Raw genomic sequence first — 23,022 nt, 5'->3', positions numbered from 1 at the left:
ATGCTGAGTTTCCCAAGTGGGGTGGTGGTGGATCAAGCTGTTTTGTTTAAATTAAAGAGGAAGGGAATCCAAGAAGGCTGAATGACTGGAAGATACTCTGATGGCAGAAATATGTTACAGCTATATTTTATTACCTTATTTTATCATTTGCTTTATTTTTTGATTGATTTTAAGAGGCTGAATGTACAGACATCAGGGCTCCATACAGATAATAGCCAGATCTTTTTTATATGACAATAAGACCCCTGGTGGTGCAGTGGTAAAGAGCGCGACTGCTAACCAAAAAGTGGGCAGTTCGCATCCACCAGCCAGCCCTTCCTTGGAAACCCTATGGACAGTTCTCATTATGAGTCAGAATCGACTCTTTGGCAATGGGTTTGGTTTTTGGTTTTATATGACAATAGAACTCTGACCTACAATTTCTGCAGCAACCAGACTAGGAAACCAAACCACAGACTCTGTAGTAATTGGCCCGGAATGGTCAGGACACTGTGGTCAATAACTGCCAGTCCCTCTAATTTTTGTCTCCCCTTCCAATTTAGGACCAACCAGAGAAAGCCAAATATGGTCCCAAACCAACATAGGGTGCCCCACTTTTACTTAGCCCTCCTCCAGCTTCTCCATGCCAGCCACCTCCAGTAAGAGCACACCTGAAGCCTTCCCTTTTTTCCACCCTAAAGCTTTCCCACTTTCCTGCCTGCCTTTGAGTCTCTGCCAAACACAAGTGATGGTGGCTGGCTCCCTTGCTATAGCAAGCTCTGAATAAATAGCCTCTGTTTGTTCTCATTTGGGTGGCCTTTGATTATTTCCACAATATTCTTGGCTTTTACAGGTAAGCAATTATGTCAACTGCACTTAATTCTTTCCTGCCTTCTGACGCACTCATGTGTTTTCTGTTTTATTGTGCAAAGTGGAAACTACCACGTTAGGCAGCGGTGGTAATTTTGTTAGTTGCTGTCCAGACTGCCTCAACTCAAGGGGAGCTTATATATAACAAAATGAAAGGTTGCCCAGTCCTGTACCATCTTCATGATGTTTGAGTCCATTGTTGCTATTAGGGTGTCAGTCCGTCTCATTGAGGGTTTCCCTTGTTTTCACAGACTCTCTGCTTTACCAAATATGAGTCCTTTTCTAATAAGTGGTTCCTCCTACAGGGTTGCTATGAGTTAGAATGGGCTCGAAGGCAATGGGTTTGATTTTGGTTTGGTTGATTTTTCCAAAGTAATCAAGCTAAAGTTTCCCCGGGAGCATTTTGGTTGTATTTTGTCTAACAATGATTTGTTCATTCTTCTGGAAGTCCATGGTATATTCAATATTCTTCGCCGACACCACAGCTCAAATGCATCAATTCTTTGTCAGTTTTCCTTTTTCATTGTCCAGCTTTTGCACACATCTGAGGTGATTGAAAGTAGCCATCTTTGTCTTATTCCTTACTTTATTGGGAAAGTCTTTCTCATATTAAATAAGTTTATTTTCATCTCCCATTTACTTAGGTTTTTCTTTTTTAATATTTTAAAGGATGTTTTTAGCATCTGTTGGGTGAATCTTATTTTTCTCCTTGTTGGTAACATATTAATAGATGTTCTAATTTTGGCCCTTACTTGCATTCTTATAAAAATAAACCTACTTAATCACAGTGCATTATTCTTTTAACAGACTGCTGCGTTTAATTGGCCAATATTTTATTCAGGGTTTTTCCATCTATATTCATAAGTCAGGTTGGCCTGTAATTTTCTCTTTTTGGTGCTATTTTAGTCAGGTTTTGCCTTGAAATCTATTTCATCTGTTATTAATATTGCAGCACCTACTTATTATTTTGTTAGCCTTCACTACTGACTGTTGGGTTGAAATTATTTTTTATCATGTTAAGTGACAATGTATCTGAACCTGCCCTCTTTGGAGAATGCAATTATCTGGCGATGTTTTCAGTCTATTCTGTGGTTGCTATTCTTTTCAGACCTTCTACATCCTCTTGAGTCCATTTTGATCATGTATAATTTTCTAGAAATTTGCCATTTTATTAAGATTTTCAAAAAAGTTGGCATGAAGTTTTACCTAGAAATATTTTTGAATTTAAAAATGATCTCTATGTGTGTGTGTGGTTATAATCTTAAGTTACATCATTTCTAATTTGATGCGTATTTGTTTTTTCCACTCCCTCCCCCTTTATTAGACTAAATATGGATTTGGTTTTTTCGGATATTTTTATTCAAGGTACAATGTCTTAGTTTGGGTTCCTCCGAGACAAGTATTTGAGTACAAGTAGTTTATTTGGTTGGTGCAGGAAAACTCTGGAGGGAAGTGGGGAGGTGACAAGCTGATAAAGAGTAAGTTATCAAGTCAGCTACCATTGCAGGGACTGGGGCTTATCCCAAGGATGGATGTCTGGGGAGTAAAGACATGCTGTAGTGTGATCCCACCCGTGGGGTGAAGGCGTGGAGTTATTTATACACAACTCCTGTCGGTCCCTGGTTGAAGGCTCTTGGCAGGGAGAGGGAGGAGATGAGATGTCAGGGTGCTAATCCCCAGACATTTACAGTCTTGGACAGAGGCAGAAAGGCCAGCTGAAGCCTCAGAAATAGCCACTGGGCAAAGAAATACAGATACTGACAGTGGAATTCCATCAGAAGGCCCCGGTGCTATGGGAGGCACACAGGTTTATTTATCAATTCCGCTCTTCTGTAGGATTCTAATTTATCTTTATTAATTCTTTTTTGCTTGTTAAGCTTTTTTGTTCTCTATCCAACTTCTTGAGTTATATGCTTAATTCACCTAATTTCCTTCTTTTTTATTTGATAATAAAAACAATTAGTAATTATTATTAATTAAAATAATTTTATGTATTTTTCTAAAGATATAATAAACAATTATTATTATGTTAATAAACCAAAAAAACTCGTTGCCTTTGAGTGGGTTCCTATTCATATGACTCTATAGGACAAAGTAGAACTGCCCCATAGAGTTTCCAAGGAGCGGCTGGTGGATTCACACTGTTGACCTTTTCCGGTTAGCAGTGTAACGCTTAACCACTGTGAATTATTGTAAACTAGGAATTATTATCTTAATAACATAATAACCCAATTAAAAACAAATTAATGGGTTAATTAAAAAAAAAATCTCTCCATGTGTGGTTTTAATCTTTAGTTATATTCTGTGGCTATAACCTACCATTCCTAATTTGGTACACAATTTTTTTTCTGCTCCTTCAGCCTTATTTATTAGACAAGGTTTGGAAATTTTTTTTTTTTTTTGGATATTTGTGTTCAATGTACGGTGTCTTAGTTTGGGTTTCCCCCTAAGAGAAGTATCTGAGTGGTTGGTAATTAGGAATAATTGAGATAACTACTTGTAAAAGTGATTAGCACAGTGCCTGGCAAAAAGTAAGTGCTCAACACATGCTAATTATAATTTTTATTGAACACTTTGAAGCTGTTTCTGACCACAGATTTGCCTGTTTTCTCTTGATGTTCATGTGTGGCACTTTCATTATCCTTATTTTCCACGGGTTGTGTAAATTGCCGTTTTGGTTTGCTCTTTAATCCGTAGACTTTTGAAGAGGGTTTTCATACCAAGTACTTGAGCATTTTTTTGTTTACATTTTTTGCAGTTTCTAGTTTTATCGTATTACGGTATGGGATGTAGGCATGTATAATGCCTGGGGTTTAAATACATTTTCGGTTTTGGGTGGTTTAATTTGTAATCAGCTTGAAAAGTAATCCATGGACACTGGATATTTACTAAACGCATCCCAGCAACTACTTTCTTCAGAGAGTCCACATCTTTATGTTTGCTTACTGACAGAGCTATGTAAAAACCACCATAGCAATTGTTTCAATTATTTTATTATTCTCCTTTGTTATTCAGAGGGTTTATCACAAACATATCTTCATTGCAGATTTTAGTTTTCATCAATTATCCTTTGCCTTGTTTAATAGTTGAGGCCTTTGATTCTCCTTTGCTCACTATATCTTCTACCATTTTTAAATTTTTAAACATACCAAGTCCCTTTGTTTTGGATATGCCTCTAGTGGACTATATATTGTTAGATTTAAAAAAGAAAAATCAAATATGAGAATCTTTGTCATGTAAAATGAGAATTTAATTGTATGGCATATATGGTCACAGCTATTATGTTTGATTTCTAATGTCAGTTTTTCAGATACCTTGTCTTTCCTCTTTGGTTAATTCTTTTTAATTTTTATTATTTATTTTCAACTGTGTGCCAAACAACATGTGGGAGGGCTTGAATTTGTCTGGATCCCTTGGCAATGATGGAAATCTAGTTTTTGTGTGTATGTTTGCTAATGTATTTTCATATTTGCCATTTAGACTGCAGGGATTGGGCTGGATCACTTCCAACCCAGCCTTGTTGATGGCAGCGTCACATATAAATCGGAGATGATTCACTTTGCTTTGGAACAAAGCCTCTATTGCTGTTGCCAGCTTTCTGTATGCAGTAGCTGTTCATGCCCCTGGGCTGTTCTGCCTGGCTTCTCATGAAGCCCACTATGCTGCAGTGCCTGAAAGGACTTCATCTGGACCCTTTCCAGACTGTCCATGGCTCATCCTTGTCTCCAGCCCTTGCCCCTTGATTTGGGGGTGTCTCAAGATTTTTTCTTCTGTTGTCGTTATTTGTGTTGTTGCAACAGAGCTAGGGGAAGATGGCGGGCCATGCTTCTTCAAGGGAGAGAGGTGAGGTCACTCAGAAGTCTTTCTCCAGTCTAGTTCCATCTGAACTTCATTTAGCGTCAATGCATTGAAATTTCTGGCATAGAGTTGGCACTCTTCTTTGGACACTGGTTAAGTATAATTTTCAAAAAACATAAAAAGGTAAAAGCCTAACTCTCGTGCAAAGTAAACGATGTCAAAAGTTTTATCCAACTAACTCAATTAATGTGGGAACCTGTAAGATTTTTTAAACTGGTTCAAGGAGCATTTCTGAAAAATTGAATATATATATAGATAAGCAGTTTAATGAAGAAATGCTAGGTTAAGATTGTTGGGTTTGATACAAAACCGGTTAATGTGTTACAGGGCAATAAACCAGAACTTTTGGGGTTATCGATTCAGCTGGACAGAATTATTTGCATCTTTATTGGACCAAAAGTGAACTCCTACTCCCACAGAGTTGTAAAATGATCTAGTCAATAAAAAATCAAGCCTAGCACTGCACCAAAAGAACACTCAGAAATCTCCTTTGCCTAGGTCCAAGCTTCAGGCCCTTTTTTGTGGCACATTTAGGCTGTTTTTCACTGATTGCTAATTACTCTTTCTGAACTGTGTGGAGGTGGAGGATCTGCCCCAGTCATTACATTGCCGACTTACCCAGAGGACCAAAAGGAGTATAAATGTTCTGCTGCGGCTCCTTCCTGAGAAAGCATTCTCCTATTTTTCTTATCAATGGATCGTTGACAGACTGAATTGAGTCTTGACTAAACTAGACTCTTAAATTGTACAAGAAGCTTCTCCAAAATGTATCACAAATGTCTTATTAATTTAAAAAAGCAAACACAAAAATTTGAATAGAGTGGGATTACATTATGTGCTTGTTTAAATCAGGTAAATCCAACTAGAAGCTAAACAAGAGAACATGTTCGATAGTAAGGGAACTTCCATCTGGTATTCCATTCAGTGAGTATATATACCACAGAGAGGCGGTGACAGGGAGACACAACTCTGTTTTCATCATCATAAATCTCAGTTTTCTTGAGTGAGCACCTTGGTTTACAGAGTTGATTCTAATGTTTAAAAACATATACATTTCTGAACCACATGGTCCCTAAATGAAAGCCACCTACTTGGACTGGTACCATAAAATCTACTCTAGAAGAAAAATCTTGGCTCTGTTGGGTTGTCAGTGTCAGCGTTCCTAAAGAATTTCCATGAGTAATTTTAGCAATATGTTTGTTTTGCTTCATGCAAAGACTTTAGAACTTTTATTAATTTTCTATTGCTGCATAACGAATTACTACAAATTTTGCAGCTTAAAATAACACACATACCGATTAACTCACAGTTTTCGTGGGTTAGGAGTCCATGCATAACTTAGCTGGGTTCTCTGCTCAGGGTCTGCCTTACGAGACTGCAATTAAGGTTTGACTTGGCTGCGTTTTCATCTGGAGGCTTAACTGGGGGAAAATCTGCTTCCGAGGTCACTCAGTTTGCTGGCAGAATTGATTTCCTTGTGATTGTACAACTGAGGGCCCCAATTTTTTGCTAGCTGTCAGCTGGAGGCTGCTCTCAGGTCCTAGAAGCCATCCTTAGTTCTTTGACACATGGACTTCCAAAAGATAGCTGCTTAGGTCGTCAAGTCATCAAGGGAAATCGCTCTTACCTCAGGGAAGGCCTAGTCTCTCCCTCAAGGTGTTTTAACTGATTAAGTCGGGCCCACCCCCACATAATCTCTCTTTTAATTAACTCAGAATAAACTGCTTTGAAATCTTAATTAAATCTGCAAAATCCCTTCACCTTTGCCGTGTTCTGTGGGTTAGAAGCAAGTCACAGATCCTGCCCACACTCAAAGAGAAGGGATTCTACAGGGCAAGAAGACCAGGGGGCAGCAATCATGGAGGTCACTGTCATGGGTAAAGTTGTGTGTCAACTTAGCTGGGCCATAATTCTCAATGGTTTGACAGTTATGATGTAGTTTGACAGTCATATAATGATGTAGTTACCTCCATGATGAAATCTTATATAGACCCATCTAGTCTCATTGCACCACAGCCAAGTGACCCAGCCTAATGTCCCTCCCTTCCTGTCAGCCTTGTACAGATGCCCCACAGCTGAGCATTCTGGCTCTGTGCCCTGCCTGCCTGCCAGCCCCACCCTACTGCATCACAGCTAAACAATCCGCCCTGCCCATCCAGGCAAGGTGCTGAGAACTATCATGCCCACAAATGAGCAAGCAACAAAACACGCTTGGCCCACTTGTTCAGACATACCAAAAACAAACAAACAAAAAAACAAATAAGCAGGACAAAACAAACATACAATCAATAAATAAAGAAAATAATACCTGAATGTCTGGGAGAGAACAGACAGTATCAAAACATAAAAAAGCAGGGCAAGATGGCTCCAACAAGTGACCAAAATAAAGAATCAGATAACCTTCTGGTAGGACACAGACAAAACCAATGAAAATATAGAAAAAATCAAGGAAAACACAGACAAAGCAACACAAGAATTCAGGAAAATAATACAAGAGCAAAAAATCCAAAAACAAAAAAAATCATACAAAAACAGCAACTAGAAATCCAAGAGATAAAAAATTTCAGAAATGGACAACTCAATAAAATGTTTTAGAAAAAAAATTGAAACAATGAAAGACAGAATCAGCAAGATTGAAGACAAATCCATGGATGCTACTTTGTGAATTTGTCCCTAATTCATTCTATGATGCCAACATAACCGTGATACCAAAGCCAGGCAAAGACAACACAAAAAACAAATTACAGAGCAATATCTGTCTTCAATATAGATCCAAAAATTCCCAACAAAATTCTAGCCAATAGAATTCAGCATCATAGAGCAAAAATAATACGCCATGACCAAGTAGGATTCATACCAGGTACGCAAGGATGGTTCAACATTAGAAAATCAATCAACATAAATAGAGCAAAAGAAAAGAATCACACGATCATCTCAATCAATGCAGAAAAGGCATTTGATAAAGTCCAACATCCATTCCTGATAAAAAATTCTCAATAAAATAGGAATAGAAGGAAAATTTCTCAACATAATAAAAGGCATCTATATAAAATTAACAGCCAACATCATTCTCAACGGAGAGAGACTGAAAGCATTTCCCTGAGAATGGGAACAAGACAATGATGCCCTTTATCACCACTCCCATTTAACATTATGCTGGAAGTCCTAGCTAGAGCAATAAGGCAAGAAAAAGAAATAAAGGGCATCCAAATTGGTAAGGAAGAAGTAAAACCATTCCTATTTACAGATCATATTATACTGTGCATAGAGAGCCTTAAAGATTCCAGAAGAAAACTACTGGAACTATCAGAAAGATTCAGCAGAGTAGCAGGATACAAGATCAACATACAAAAATCAGTTGGATTACTACACACCAACAAAGAGAACTATGGAAGGGAAATCAGGAAACAAAATCATTTATAATAGCACCTAAAAAAATAAAATACTTAGGAACAAATCTAATCAGGGACATAAAAGACCTATACAAAGAAAACCACAAAACACTGCTACAAGAAACAAAAAAAACCTATGTAAATAGAAAAACATACCATGCTCATGGATAGGAAGACTCAACATTGTAAAAATGTCAATTCTACCCAAAGCAATCTACAGAGATAATGCAATCCCAATGCAAATACCAACAGCATTCTTTAATGAGGTGGAAAAACTGATCATTAGCTTTATATGAAAAGGAAAGAGGCCTTGGTTAGGTAAAGCATTATTGAAGAAGAAGAACAAAGTAGGAGGCCTCATGCTACCTGATCTCAGAACCTACTATATAGCCATGGTAGTCAAAATAGCCTGGTACTGGTACGACAACAGACACATAGACCAATGGAACAGAATTGAGAACCTAGATATAAATTCATCCATCTATGGTCAGCTGATTTGACAAAGTCCCAAAGCCCATTAAATGGTGAAAAGGCAATCTCTTTAATAAATGATGCTGGCAAAACTGGATGTTCACCTGTAAAAAAATGAAACAGGGCCCATACCTCACACCATACACAAAACTAATTCAAAATAAATCAAAGACCTATAAAACCTAAAACTATAAACATCATGGAAGAAAAAATAGGGACAATGCTAGGGTTCCTAATATATGGCATAAATAGGATGAAACCATAATTAACAATGCACAAACACCAGATGATAAACTAGATAACTGGGGTCTCCTAAAAATTAAACACTTATACTCATCAAAAGACTTCACCAAAAGAGTAAAAAGAGAATCTACATATTGGGAAAAAATGTTTGGCTACAACATATCCAATAAGTGTCTAATCTCTAAAATCTGTAAAGTACTGCACCACTGTAATTATAGAAAGACAAATAATCCAATTAAAGATGGGCAAAGGATATGAGCAGACACTTCACCAAAGAAGACATTCAGATGGCTAACAGACACATGAGGAAATGCTCTGAATCATTAGCCATTAGAGAAATGCAAATCAAAACTACAGTGATATACCATCTCACCCCAACCTTGCTTGTACTAATAAAAAAAAGAAAAGAAAAGAAAAAATGTTGGAGAGTTTGTGGGGAGATTGGAACTCTTACGCACTGCTGGTGGGAATGTAAAATGGTACAACCACTGTGGAAAAGGATTTGGAGCTTCCTTAAAAAGCTAGAAATAGAAATACCATATGATCCAGCAGTCCCACTCCTAGGACTATATCCTAGAGAAATAAGATCTGACATAAATAGACATAATGCACACCTGTGTTCATTACAGCATTATTCACAAGAGCAAAAAGATGGAAACAACCTCAGTGCCCATCAACAGATGAATGGATAAACAAACTATGGTACATACACACAATAGATAAAGAACAATGATGAATTTGTGAAACATCTCACAACGTGGATGAATCTGGAGAGCATAATGCTGAGTGAAATAAGTCAATCACAAAAGGACAAATACTGTATGAGACCACTGTTATAATAACTCAAGAAAAGGTTTACACACAGAAAGAAACAATCTTTGATGGTTACAAGGGAGATGAGAGGTGGGAAGGGGAAATCAATAACTAGATAGTAGATAACTGATAACTTTGGTGAAGGAATAGACAGTACACATCACAGGGGAAGTCAGCACAGACTGACCAAGGCAAAGCTATAGAAGCTTCACAGATACATCCAAACACCCTGAGGGACCAAGGGTTACAAGTTCCTGGACTGAGGGCTAGGGACCATGGTCTCGGGGGACACCTAAGTCAGTTGGCATAACGTTGTTCATAAAGAAAATGTTCTATATCTGATTTTGATGAGTAGCGTCTAGGGTCTTAAGAGTTGGTGAGCGGCCATCTAAGATACATCTACTGGTCCCATCCCTTCTGGAGCCAAAGAAAATTAGGAAAACAAAGACAAATGGGAAGTGTTAGCCCAAAGGACTAATGGACCACAAGTACCACAGCCTCCACCAGACTGAGTCCAGCACAACTAGATGGTGCCTGACCACCACCACTGACCACTCTGACAGGGGTCACAATAGAAGGTCCCGGACAGAGGAAGAGAAAAATGTAGAACAAAATTCAAATTCACAAAAAGAGACCAGGCTCACTGTTCTGTCAGAGACTGGAGGAACCCTGAGACTATGGCCCCCAGACACCTTTTTAACTCAGAACTGAAGTCACCCCTGAAGTTTACCCTTAAGCCAAAGATTACACAGGTCTATAACAATAACATACTTGAGAAATGTGGTTCTTAGCTCAATTGTGTAAATGAGACCAAATGGGCAACACTTGCCCAAAAGCAAAGACAAGAAGGCAGGAAGGGACAGGAAAATGGGGTGATTGGAAACGGGCAAACCGGGGTGGAGAAGGTGAGATTGTTGACACATGGCTGGGATTGCAACCAATGTCACAAAACAATTAGTATATAAATTGTTGAATGAGAAATGAATTTGCTCTGTAAACTTTCACCTAAAACACGAAAAAATAAAGATTTACAGCCTTGGAAACCCTATGGGGCAGTTCTACTCTGTCCTGTAGGGTTGTTATGAGTTGGAATCAGCTAAAAATAATAATAATAATATAGGGAAGTGGTTAATGGTTAAAAATTTAATATAGGGAAGTCGAGGGCTAAAAAAGCAAAAAAGAGAATAGCGAAATAACACAGAAAAATTATGTGCAGGAAGATCTGGCCCGATGGCTGGGAGCATGAGGGGATGAGGTGGGGGTTACTAGAACCTATCAGCTTGGGGCTTAACCTCTGAGTCCTGCTGTGACTGGATCAAGAGGCACCCAGCAGAGCTGGGATCAGATACCCGATAAGAGGGTGCTGCCTGGCTGGTGATGGTACTTCTGAGGGGGTGTCATGAAGCTCTATGGAGATGCTGGAAGGATCTGGAGACTGGAACCAACTGCTGCTGCTGGGATGAAAAGCCGCTGCTGGCCTCCATGCCAGGAATAGCAGGCCAGTAGGAAGAGCCATGCTCCCTCCTCCTGCCTCCCAGTCTGTCTCTAGCATCCCTCTGGCCAAGGAGAAACAGATTTTGCAGATTCCCAGCCCCAGCACCACACGGTATCAAAGAGTAGTGTGAAAGGGTAGATTTGGATCTCAGAAACAATAGATTAATAGCCAGCATGTACCTTCCGTAGAGGGGCCTTGGGATGGTGCAAAAGACTAAGCACTTGGCTGCTAACCAAAAGGTTGGTGATTCAAGTCCACCCAGAGGTGGCCTGGAAGAAAGACCTGGAAATCTTCTTCCAAAAGATCAGCCATTGAAAACCTGTGGAGCGCAGTTCCGCTCTGACACACTGGGGTTGTCTTGCGTTAGAGTTGACTTGAAGGCAAATGGTTTACTTTCCTTAGATAAGACTACTGAAACGGGTCCAGTAGAAAACCCTGGACGTGGGTTTCAGGTCTAATGATGGAAGCGCTGGGGCTTTAGGGGGTCAGTGAATAACACTTCTCTTCTCCCTGCTTGAGTTCTGAGCCAACCAAGTGAGAGTCTCAGTAGTTGGAAGATGGAGATAGGAACATCAGCTTTATTACCCACAAAGGCTCTGGGATGGCTGTGGCTTACGTATGCAACCGAATATGTTTGGTAACATCCCCTGATCTAAACTTACTGCCCCAAACTGCAAGCCTTCCCTGTGGGCTCCAGTAGACAGCCAGGGCCAAGAAAGCAGCTGGCCAGCAGGTTCCAATGTGAGATGGAGAAATGGTTGAGTGAAGCCCTCCCTTGGGAAGGAGTGCCTGGGGGGCTGGGAGGGGCCTGAGGGTTTCACTGGTGTGGGAATGAGTATTCTTCCACATCGTAGATTTTTAAAGCTATTTGGACACAACCTGGCTCTGGTTAGAGATGTTGCAGAAACATAGATTTCAGTGGGATTGTGAGGATGTGTCCAGAGAGCCTGTAAAATGCACCTCACCCAGTCTGGAGGCCCCTTAGGGACAAATTGCCACTTGACCCTGAGGGCAGCACCCATTCTGCCCTGCTGTCTGCTCAGGCCTCCAAAGGGGGAATGGGCTTCTTGGAGAAAGGACCCTGCTAGCCCTCACCTTTAGACACAGGAGCTCCTCCCTCAGGAATAAAGGCAGTGGCAGAAGTCCATTTCAGCATGGAAATGAGAAACCATAGATCAGGCGTTGTGACAGTAAGACCTAAGCAAAATTGAATCTCAAATCTTGCCTATCTTTATGTTTGCTACTCTTTGTCTCAGTACCACTATGATGACTGGCGATAAAGCCTTTAATATGGGGTGGAGTGTGTGCTTGCCTTTAGGAACAGTGAGATAAAGGGGAGCATGGAGGCTTTTTTGTGTTTTGTTTTTGGTCTAGAAAGATCAAAAAAACCTCATGGGGAAAGAGTGGATGGGTGGTGGCAGAGGAAGCAAGCTGAGTTCCTCAGTGGCTCCTGAGGTTTAGACCCGTGCAAGTTCCAGACAGAGTTAAATGCCCTGCTCCAAAGAGCCACCCAGAAGGTGAAATTCCAAACTGTTGAGTAAACATTTTGTAGAAGACAACAGGGATTAAAAAAAAATAGTCTGTGTCCTGGAGGGTACAGGTGCGTGCTGCGCCAGAAGGAGGTCTGAGCTTAATGTTCAATAGAGAAAGTAGTGATTGCTTTCTTCTGCCCTGGGGCAGGGACCCAGGTCTGTGTCTGAGGCTAACTTTACTCTTTTGGTTTAGCTGTACCTGTCAGTCATGAATTAAGGGTGCTGCCAGGAATGTTCTGTGGTCAGCATCATAGACATATAAAAAAAGAGGAAGCATATGAATGCTACGGGAAATTAAAAAGAAGTTGGTTTGTGATTCCATCTTCCCTAAATTTCTAGATGCTTGCCTCTACACAGCTCCATTCAGCAAGGGTTCAGAGACTCAAAGACAGTGTGTCTAATAGAAATATAATGGGAACAGCCACCTTAAAAAAGGTAAAAAGGAAACAGGTGACATTAATTTTAAGAATATATTTCATTCAATCCAATATATTAAATATTATCATTTCAATGTATAATAAATATAAAAATTATTGAGCCATTTTACATTTGAGGAATACTGAGTCTTTAAACTCTGTGGTTAAGAGCTATGGCTGTTAACTAGAAGGTTAGCAGTTCAAATCCACCAGGCGCTCCTTGGAAACCTGTGGGGTAGTTCTACACTGTGCTATAGGGTCGCTATGAGTCAGAATTGACTGGACAGCAATGGGTTTTTAAGTCTTTAAAACTCAGTGTGTATTTTATACTTAAGACATACCTCAGTTCACACTGGCCACATTCCAAGTGCTCAGTAGCTACACCTGGCTTGTGGCTGACATATTGCACAGCATGAGTCTATGAGATCCAAGGTGGCTGTAAAGCGGTAACTTCCCCTTCTCCCTCAGACAGATTATAGTTTTCTGTCAAGTGATATCTGCATTTTAATCAAAGTCCTTTCTTGCTGAAATGCCTTCAAAACCCATGGAGCAAGGGACTACAGAAGGTGTGAGGAGGTGGTTTTGGACAGGAGGGGATTCTAAGAGGTCTCAGACAATCTATTTGCTCAGTTGCCTGCCTGATTCTGCCTGTTGAAACTTTAGAAGGTGTATTAATTTCCCATTGATGCTGTAACAAATTGCCTCAGTGGCTTAAAACAGTACAAATTCATTCTCTTACATTCTAGAGGTCACAAGTCCAAAATGAGTCTTTTGAGGCTAAAATCAAAGTGTAGGGCTGGTTCCTTCTGAAGGCTCCAGGGCAGAATCTGTTTTGTTGCCTTTCCTAGCTTCTAGAGGCCACCTCTATTCCTTGGTTTATGACCCCTTTTTCCATCTTGAAAGCCAGTGGCGTAGCATCTTCTCTCTCTGACTTAGCTTCCCTCTGCTTCCGTCAACACGTAGTCTTCTGACTCTGACTCCTCTTGAGTCTCTCTTGTAAGGATCCTTATGACTATATCAGGCCCACCCAAATAATCCAGGATAATTTTTTCCATCTCAAGGTTCTTAACTTAATCACAGCACAAAATCCCTTTTGCTATATAAGGTAACATTCACAGCTTCCAGGGATTTGACCGTGGACATCTTGGAAGGCTGTATTTCAGCCTACCTCAGAAAGTGATTCTGTTTTCACAACCATGTAAGGAAAACTCTAAGCTGAGACCACAGAAGTTTTTCCACTTCCTCTTCTTGTCATCCATGTACTCAGCACACCCTGCTCCTGGAAGAGATCATCTTCTGTGCTCCATCAAACCTGTAGAACTGCTGCTGCTGGGGGAAATACGGTCTTTCTTCTCCTGGTCTCTCATGTCCTTCCCCCAGCTCTGGTCCCTTGCCACCATGGACCATTCTGTTCGAATTTACATCTGTTTCTTTACCTTAAAAAGCCAGAAATTTGTTAGGGGCCTTTCTTCCTGTTTTCTGTTTCTCATTTTGGGGGTACGGTGGGAGCGGATTGACCAGAACCATTAATCAGAGTCACGGGCTGAAGGGAGCTGAAAGGGTCATCTAGACCTGCCAGCCCTGCCCTGCCGCCATGATTGACTGGGCCAAAATTGACCTTCAACCTAAGCTTGCCCTCTCAAGCAAGTCATTTCTTTCCTAACAATAATCTTTCAAGTGGATTCATTAAGATCTTTTAGTTGCAAGTAATAGAAACCAATTTGAATTAACTTTTTCTCAGCAACTCAAGAACCCCTTCCCCCAGGGAAGAGAACTCTTTCCCTGTCTACCTCCAACTCTCAGGCACATACTCAGTGACTGATACTTCAGTACAAGGCTTCTCAAATACCCACCTGTCATATGTGCCTCACTCCTCCCAAGGGATGAAGAACCACAGACCTCTGATGGGACCTGAGTCAGAAGCTGGGAGTGAGGGTCAGTGGATAACAGAGGTTCCTGGTCAAGTACTAATGAACGGCCAATATCTTGGTATGGAAGCTGGAAACTTCATTTTCATGTTGTTATATGGTTAAGCACTTGACTACTAGCCAAAATGTTGGTGGATTGAACCCACCCAGAGGTGTCTCAAAGACAGGCCTGGTGATCGGCTTCTGACAGGTCACAGCCTTGAAAAACCTGTAGATCACAGTTCTACTCTGACACACATGGGGTCGGCAGGGTTTGTAATTGACTCAGTGACAATTAACAACAACATTTTAATATATACATATGTGTGTGCTTATGTGTGTGTACATATATGTACACATAAACTTAACATTACACAAAGTTTGAGCACCTCCTATGTGCCAGGTACTGTGCTAGTACTGGGGATACAGAGATTACTTGGTGCCTACCTTTAAGATTTCCCTAAGAGACAAATGCAGGACAGTTTGACACATGCCATAAGGGAGGTAAGTACTGGGAACAAAAATAGACAAAGAGAGTTATGATTTTCTCTGCTTGAATGTGTCCAGGAAACCTGTACAGAAGAAGACACTTGAAGTAGGTCTCGGTAGGACTTCAACGGTCACTAGGAGAGATGTGGGTATGGGGGAGGTGCTGGGGAATGGAGAAGGAAGTTCTAGGAAGAAGGAATTACATGGGCAATGGCCTGTGATATGGAATAGCAGTGGGGTTTAGAAAGTACGGGTATTCTATATGGCTGTCATGAAGAGGACTTAGGGCGGGGGAGGTATGAGAGTGAGTGACTGAGCAAAGGCTGACTCTGAAGAGACTGCCTTTTAATTTTATCCTGTAAGTGACCAGAAGTCTTGGGAAAATGAAAGCAGAGAGTGTGACAAGATCAAATTTGAATTTTAAAGAAAAAGGACTCTAGCGGCGTCGAGGATGGATTGAAGGGAGCTGAGGCTGGGCGCAGTAAGACCAACTAAAAGATTGTGTCAGTCCAGGTCTTTAAAGCAAGAGATGCCAAGACAAAATTAGACATGTGTTACAGATTGAGTTGTGTCCCTCCAAAATTTATACTGAAGTCCTAACCCCACCTACCTGTGAATGTTTGGAAATAGGGTCTTTGAAGATGTTATCAGTTAACATGAGGTCATACCAGAGTAGGATGGTTCCTAATCTAATCTGAGTGGTGTCCTTGTTTAAAAAAAGGACACACATAGACAGACACAGAGGGAAAACAGCCACGGGAAGACAGAGGCAGAGACTGGATCTACAAGCCAGGGAACACTAAAGATTGCCAGGAACCACCAGAGCTAGGAAGGGACAAGAAAAGGATCTTCCTTAGAGCCTTCCTTCAGAGAGAGCATGGCCCTGCTGACACCCTGATTTCAGGCTTCTCACCTCCAGATGTGTGAGAGAATAAATTTCTGTTGCTTTAAACCACCTAGCTTGTGGTACTTTGTCACAGCAGCCCTAGGAAACCAATATGACACACAAGAGAATTATGGGGGAAACACTACATCTTTGAAGGGTACAGAGGTGGGAGCAGGAGTAGGCGAGGCGAGCCTTCAGACCATAATGCAGGTCTGACACCTGTGAAGGGAGAGAAGGAGGGAAAGCAGATCAGGCAGGAGGAGCCTCAGGCTGCAGTACAGCTCTGAGAAGTCTCAGCCAGGGTGATGGAATGTCCCAGAACTAAAACTACCCATTAGTGAAGTTCCACATCTGGCAGAAATGGCCTGGCTCTAATCGCCCCCGCTGTGCTTAAATGTTGGCTGGGAGCAGCCCGAGGTGAGTGTGGCCTTGGTGTGAACACTTGATACATCCAGAGGAGCAGCTGGTGGCTATTAGCCCACTCTGCTCCTCCTGCAGCAGGTTCTTTTGAAGGGACACCTGGCCACCACAGATCGACTGCAGCAGCTCAGTCTGAATTAATGCAGTAACAGCAGGAGTGGAAAAGAGAAGTTAAAGAGGTGTTAACCTCTTTAGCACTCCTAGTCTGGGACGGCTGTTTTCTGCCAACCTCCTGAAAGGGCTCCTTTTCCCTGTGTGTGTCACGTTTGCCCCTTTCCTCTTTATTCAGTAGGGGCTGGAAGTCTCTTCGCTCTCCTTGAGCACACCACAGGCTTGGTAACCACCTCATTTATTATTGTGCTGACGCTGAGGTTGTCTGTCTAGAGACTTTCATATTTTTCTTTCTCACACCTCAGGACTGGGTTCCGATTCTGTGTTCTTTTCCTTTACTTTTCTTGCGCTGCTTGATCGGCTTCTGCTTTTAGTTCCATTCTTTCCCCCCTCCCGGTGCCTGTTCTATCAATTATTCAGCATCTCCCATGCCTCCACTGCTCACAAGTATGCTCAGGGCTACTCCATCATTAAAAAACTTTCTTTCAAGGTTGTTACTCCCCTTCAACTTTCTCCTTCCTTTACAGCAAGAATGAGATGTTTATACCCCTTTTCTCTGCCTTCTGACTACCTGGGTTATTCTCTGTGCATTGGTATTATTTTATAAAAAAAACTTATACACATATTCAAAATATGTAGGTTTGTTCTTAAGCATAAACGTACTCATGCTGAACATACTGTTTTCCAATTTGCTTGTTCACTTCTACAACGACTTTGAGATCTATCTCCGTATACACTGATTTGTCATGCTTTATTTAGCTCATGCTAGTGTTCCCAAGAGCCCTGGTGGCGCAATGTGTAAGTGCTCAGCTGCTACCTAAAAGGTCAACAGTTCAAACCTACCAGCTGTACTTCGAGAGAGAAGACCTGTCGATTTGCTCCTGTAAAGATTATAGCCTAGGAAACCCTATGGGGGCAGTTCTGCTTCATCATAGAGGGTGGCTATGAGTTGAAATCAACTGAAGGGTATACAACAAGAGTGCTCCATCCAGACCTGACCATCTGATGCTTCCTAAAACATCCTGTAATTTCCCATCTCTGTGCCCTTGTTCATGCCAGTTCCTCCATTTATAATTTATTTTACTTATTAAAACAAAAACAAAAAACAAAACCATTGCTGTGGAGTTGATTCTGACTCATAGTGACCCCATAGGACAGAGTAGAACTGCCTCATAGGGTTTCCAAGGAGTGACTGGAATTCAAACTGTCACCATCTTTGTTAGCAGCCCAGCTCTTAGCCACTGTGCCACCAGGGCTCCATAGTTGTCTCCAAATCTCTTCTTGATGCTGTTCTTGAGATCTCCTACTGGGTAGATCTCTCCCTTCTAGGAAGTCTCATAGAACTCTGACACCTTGCTTTGTGTCTCCATACATGTTTTGCCCTGCATGGCTAGACTGTCTGAGAACAAGACTGTTTATGCAACATTTGGTCCCCATTTTTATGTAGCACAGTGTCTTACATGTAACAGAATTAAATAAATCTCGGTTGAGTTGAATTGAAGTAGAAAAAGAACGTCTTATGTTATTTTTCCTAATGTTATGGAATGAATTGTGTTCCTCAAAAATATATGTTGAGGTACTAATGCCTGTACTTGTGAATGTGATCCTGTTTGGAAATAGGAGTTTTCTTATGTTAATGACTTCATACCAGTGTGGGGTAGGTCCTAAACCTAATCCCTTCTGAGTGGTATCTTACAAAAGGGAGTACAGACACAGATAGACACACATAGAGGAAAACATCATGCAAAAATGGAGGCAGATACATCTATAAGCAGCAAAGAAACGCCAAGGATTGCCGTCAGTCACCAGAAACTAGAGTGAAGCCAACAGAAGGAATTGACAGGGCTGAGAGCTTGATTTGCACTCCTAGCCTCCAGACCTGTGAGAAGATAAATTCCTGGTACTTTTTGTTATGACAGCTCTAGAAACTAAGACACTTAGGTCATGATAAAGAGTCCTAGGAGAGTCTCTTCCAATTAAGAGAATATTTTCTGGCTACCACAGTTTGATGCTTAACTCATGCCCTTTGAAGCTTAGATTTTTTAAAACACTTTGCTTTAAATGCTTAAGCTTGCACATTTAATGTAATGAGCTCATAGCTTCATCTAAGCTACCCGAGGAGATCTACATTTTCCCCGAACATTGACAAACGTCTTAGAAGAGTTTTAAAACAGAGATCTGATGTGGTTACCTTTTATCTTCCTAGCAGTATTTGCATATTAAAAGAAGAACTTGGAGAAAGTCAAGACAACCAAAAAGAAATCTGTAGAATTTCATGTCTGGGTGTAGGTGAAGGTAAGTTCTAGAAAGATATGATTGAGAGGGGCTTTTCTAAAGCAACTCAAACTGTACCACCTAGATAGCCCTCTATTCCTTCTGGTTTGTAACAAATATTACAACTTCCCCCCACACACACCAATATTGCAAGATTTTCTGCCTGTAACCATGCTAAGTGAGCCACAAACTTGGAAAAATGAACATGACCAAATACAGGCTAAAATAAAATAATATCTATAGCATTGATGGAGTCCTTGGGTGGTGCAAATTGTTAAGGCATTAGATTGCTAACTAAAAGTTTGGCGGTTCGAGCCTACCCAGAGTTGCTTTGGAAGAAAATCCTGGTGATCTACTTCCAAAAAATCAACCACGAAAACCCTGTGGAGCACAGTTCTCTGGCACACATGGAGTCGCCAAGAGTCAGGGTCAACTTGTAGGCAACTGGTACTGGTATTGGTACAGCATTGATGAAACACGTTTCGTTACGCACAAGACTACTGTAGTGCCTCGTGGTAAGTAAGCATAAACGGGTGTCCTTTTCCCCAAACCAAAGACAATCTGTATTTCCACACAGTCAAATTAAGTATTTCTGGTGTCAGCTTTGGGCAAAGATGATATGGGGAGTGAGAGGGCTCCTTTCCTGCAAGGGGACCGAGCCAGCTACTGCTCAGTCTATATTTTTGCAAGGAAATGCTGCCTTCTTTAACAGTAACACAGCTTGGAACCACTGTCGTTGGTCCTGGAACAAGAATCTCTTGGCGGGGAGGAGCATCTCGACCACATAGACCTGAGGTTCTCTGTTTTTTGGTGGTAAAATACGTAAAACATAAAATTTGCCATTTTGACCATTTTTAAGTGTACAATTCAGTGGCACTAATTACATTCACAACGTTGTGTGACCATCATCACCATTTTATATTATTTGCAAAGCTTTTTCATCACCCCAGAAAGAAAGCCTGTTCTCTCTGGTTTTGAGGCTCACCTTCCCTTGGGGTCCTCTCTTTGATTACCACTGCCAAAGTCTAACATGCTAGACTTTGGAGAGCCCTGCTTTCCCTTTGACACACAGCTGAGCTAAGGCTTAAATCATTAGACAAGTCTTTACTAAAGACTGTTGTGTTAGCTGCCACTGAGTTGGTCCCGTTTCGTGGCGACCCCATGCACAGTGGAACAAAACACCGCCTGGGCCTGCACCATTCTCATGATCAGGTGCAGATCGGACCATTGTGATCCATAGGGTTTTCAATGGCTGATTTTCAGAAGTAGATTGCCGGGCCTTCCTTCCTAGTCCATCTTAGCCTGGAAGCTCTGCTGAAACCTGTTTGGCATTATAGAACAAACAAACAAAAACCCCACACCAGTTGCCATCGAGTTGACTCTGGTTTATGGAGACCCCTGTGTTTCAGAGTAGAACTGTGCTCCATGTTTTCAAAGACCAAGTTTTTGGAAGTAGAGCACCAGGCTTTTCTTCTGAGGCACCTCTGAGTGAACTCAAACCTCCAGCCTTTCAGTTAGCAGCCCAGTGCCTGGAAGGCAAGAATTCTACAACTGGACCACCAACGTCCCCTACTAAAGACTAAAAAAAAAAACTAGTGCCATCTAGGGAAAGCAAAAGAGAAACTTAGGAAAAAGAAGACCAGAAATCTGTCTTACAAGATATAGTTTATGCATCTTTAGCTGATTCTCTTTTGAGTTCCTACCTGTCTGGATGCCATCCTAGCATCTGTCACCGAGGTGACTATAATTGCCCACCTACCTTCTTCAAGTTGAAGCCTGGTCACCGAGAGATTAGGAATCCTTTCCACCTGCCTGAGACCCAGCTCATCAGATCTGGTGGCCTGTCTACCTTTTCCCTAATAATTGATGCCAAAGTTAAGTTCTCCATTATAAAGTCCCCCCCCAACACCCCCCCCCCCCCGCCAGCACACCAGGACTTGTCCTGCCTGCTTCTTCTTGGAGGATGAGGCAGTGTTATTTAAGGCTCACCTGGCCTCATTTCCTTGCTCCTCCTGAAGCAGGGAGTAAAGGGAGTGGGGAGAGGTACGCTGTGGGCTGGCTCCACGGAGGCCATAAAACCAGGCTGGCCAGATGCTGTGCAGGACTGTTCCTCTGACACTTGTCAGGAACTCTCCCAGGGCAGGTGGGGGCAATGGTGTAAATCTGTATATGAAGAAGGAGTAAGGGAGCGCACATGTCCTCCTGGAGCCACCATTCCCACATTTAACCATGACTCTTTCTGTCAGGAAGTCCTTCTTATTGTCTGATCTAATCGCCATCACTTTTCTCCATTGCAGGTCCCTGTGATGCACAGTTTGGGGATTCTTCAATCTTGTGTTCCTCCAAGTATCTGTATGTGTGCCTATGATCGTGTCCCATTGAGATCATCCAGGCTTTCTGAAAACGTCTTTCTGGGGGACAGCTGCCTGGCTGAGGTTGCTACAACCCCTGAATCTCGGACAGCATCAGTAAAGCTAGCCCCATCTCACTGAGTCTGGCTCTGGTACCTGTCTAAGCGGTGCTGTCTTCCCCACTGGAAGGGGAGGGAGGTCTCTGGGTGTCTCTCTCCTCTGAATGCCCCTGACTCTGCCTCCCCTCCCTATGCCTGGTTGCATTCTGCTATTCTTTCTCAGCCATTTTCTCTCATTCACACCAGGTGTCTCCAGCTACCTGAAGTCCTAGCTTTACCAGCAGCAGCCGAGGGATGCTGTGACTGACTTGACTGGGAGCTAGCAGAAAATACAGGAACAAAATTAACCTTCTTTCTAATGACTGCAGAGAGAGAGATAGAAAGAGAAAGGGGAAGAGAGAGAGAGAAAGAAATGAAGAGAGAGAGAGAGAGACACCTTCAGAAATGCTGGAACCAAGCCCCAGCAGAAGACCGTTCTTTTCCTTCCTGAGTAAATGCTACACCTGCTAATTTCACATGGCTTACATTTTTTCTGATACTATCCAGGACCTTGGCCTGTAACCCCAAGAACATCAGCCCAGCCCTGTTTTGCGTTCCTCTTATCCGCTGCCACCTGGGGTGGATTACCCAATAAGGGAGGTAAGCACAGGCTTACTTGTGCTTACTTCCTAATCTGTAGTAAACGATTTCACGTGAGTTTCATGTGAACCTGCTTACCTTCCTCACTGGGTAACCCGTCCCTGTCAGGGACTGTAACTTTGAAAAGAGGCTTTGATTCTGTAGGAAGGTGCTGTGGGGTTGGGAGAGAGACAGAGGCCAGCCATACCTAGAAGCAGAATCTCTGATGTGGTAAAAAAAAAAAAAAAAAAAAAAAATGTGAAATTGTTCACTACACATGATCTGGTAATGCAAGGTAAGCACCGTGCTTACCTTGCCTATTAGATAATCTGCCCCTGCTGCCACCAACAAAAATGTAAGCCTATAGTCAGTTATTGGTCTTCTAACCTACTCATTCTACACATCTACGGAATAATCCCTTGGATTCTACTCCTTAACCTCTTCTACTCCTTAACCTCCTCCAACCATTCCCATTAGGCTGCAGCGCATAACGGAGCTAGCCAGCCGTCTCTTACTAGCCTTTATCTCCTTCTTCTCGTTCTCCTCTACCGCCTCAAAGTAGTGCTTATAGAGGCTAAGTGCTTTTTCATACATAATTTTGTTTGTTAGGATCTACAGTTGCGAGGAATGGATTAACACAATATGAACAAATAAGGAAGATTGGAATCTTTTATTTTATCTAGTTTTTTAAATTAAAAAATATATGCGAATGTGGTAAAAAATTTCAAAAAAGGTTTTAAAGAAGCATATTATGAAAACTGTTTCTCCCCCATCCTAGCCTATGAATTACCCAGTTACTCACTTGTCTTAGTTATCTAGTGCTGCTATAACAGAAATA

General features: G+C 41.6%; 1 long non-coding RNA gene across 1 annotated transcript in view; it reads left to right on the top strand.

The window, feature by feature from the left end:
- Positions 1 to 19,208, top strand: part of LOC126071783 (uncharacterized) — a 36,020-nt gene extending 16,812 nt beyond the window's left edge. Inside the window, exon 3 of the long non-coding RNA XR_007516379.1 lies at positions 19,092 to 19,208. This is a non-coding gene — a long non-coding RNA (uncharacterized LOC126071783). The remainder of the gene's footprint in view (positions 1 to 19,091) is intronic.
- The last annotated feature ends 3,814 nt before the right edge of the window (positions 19,209 to 23,022 follow it).

This window comes from Elephas maximus, chromosome 3 (assembly GCF_024166365.1).
Source record: "Elephas maximus indicus isolate mEleMax1 chromosome 3, mEleMax1 primary haplotype, whole genome shotgun sequence".
Classification (NCBI taxonomy): Eukaryota; Metazoa; Chordata; class Mammalia; order Proboscidea; family Elephantidae; genus Elephas; species Elephas maximus.
The sequence above is the reverse complement of the archived record's forward strand: the minus strand, read 5'-3'. Positions and strand labels throughout refer to the sequence as shown.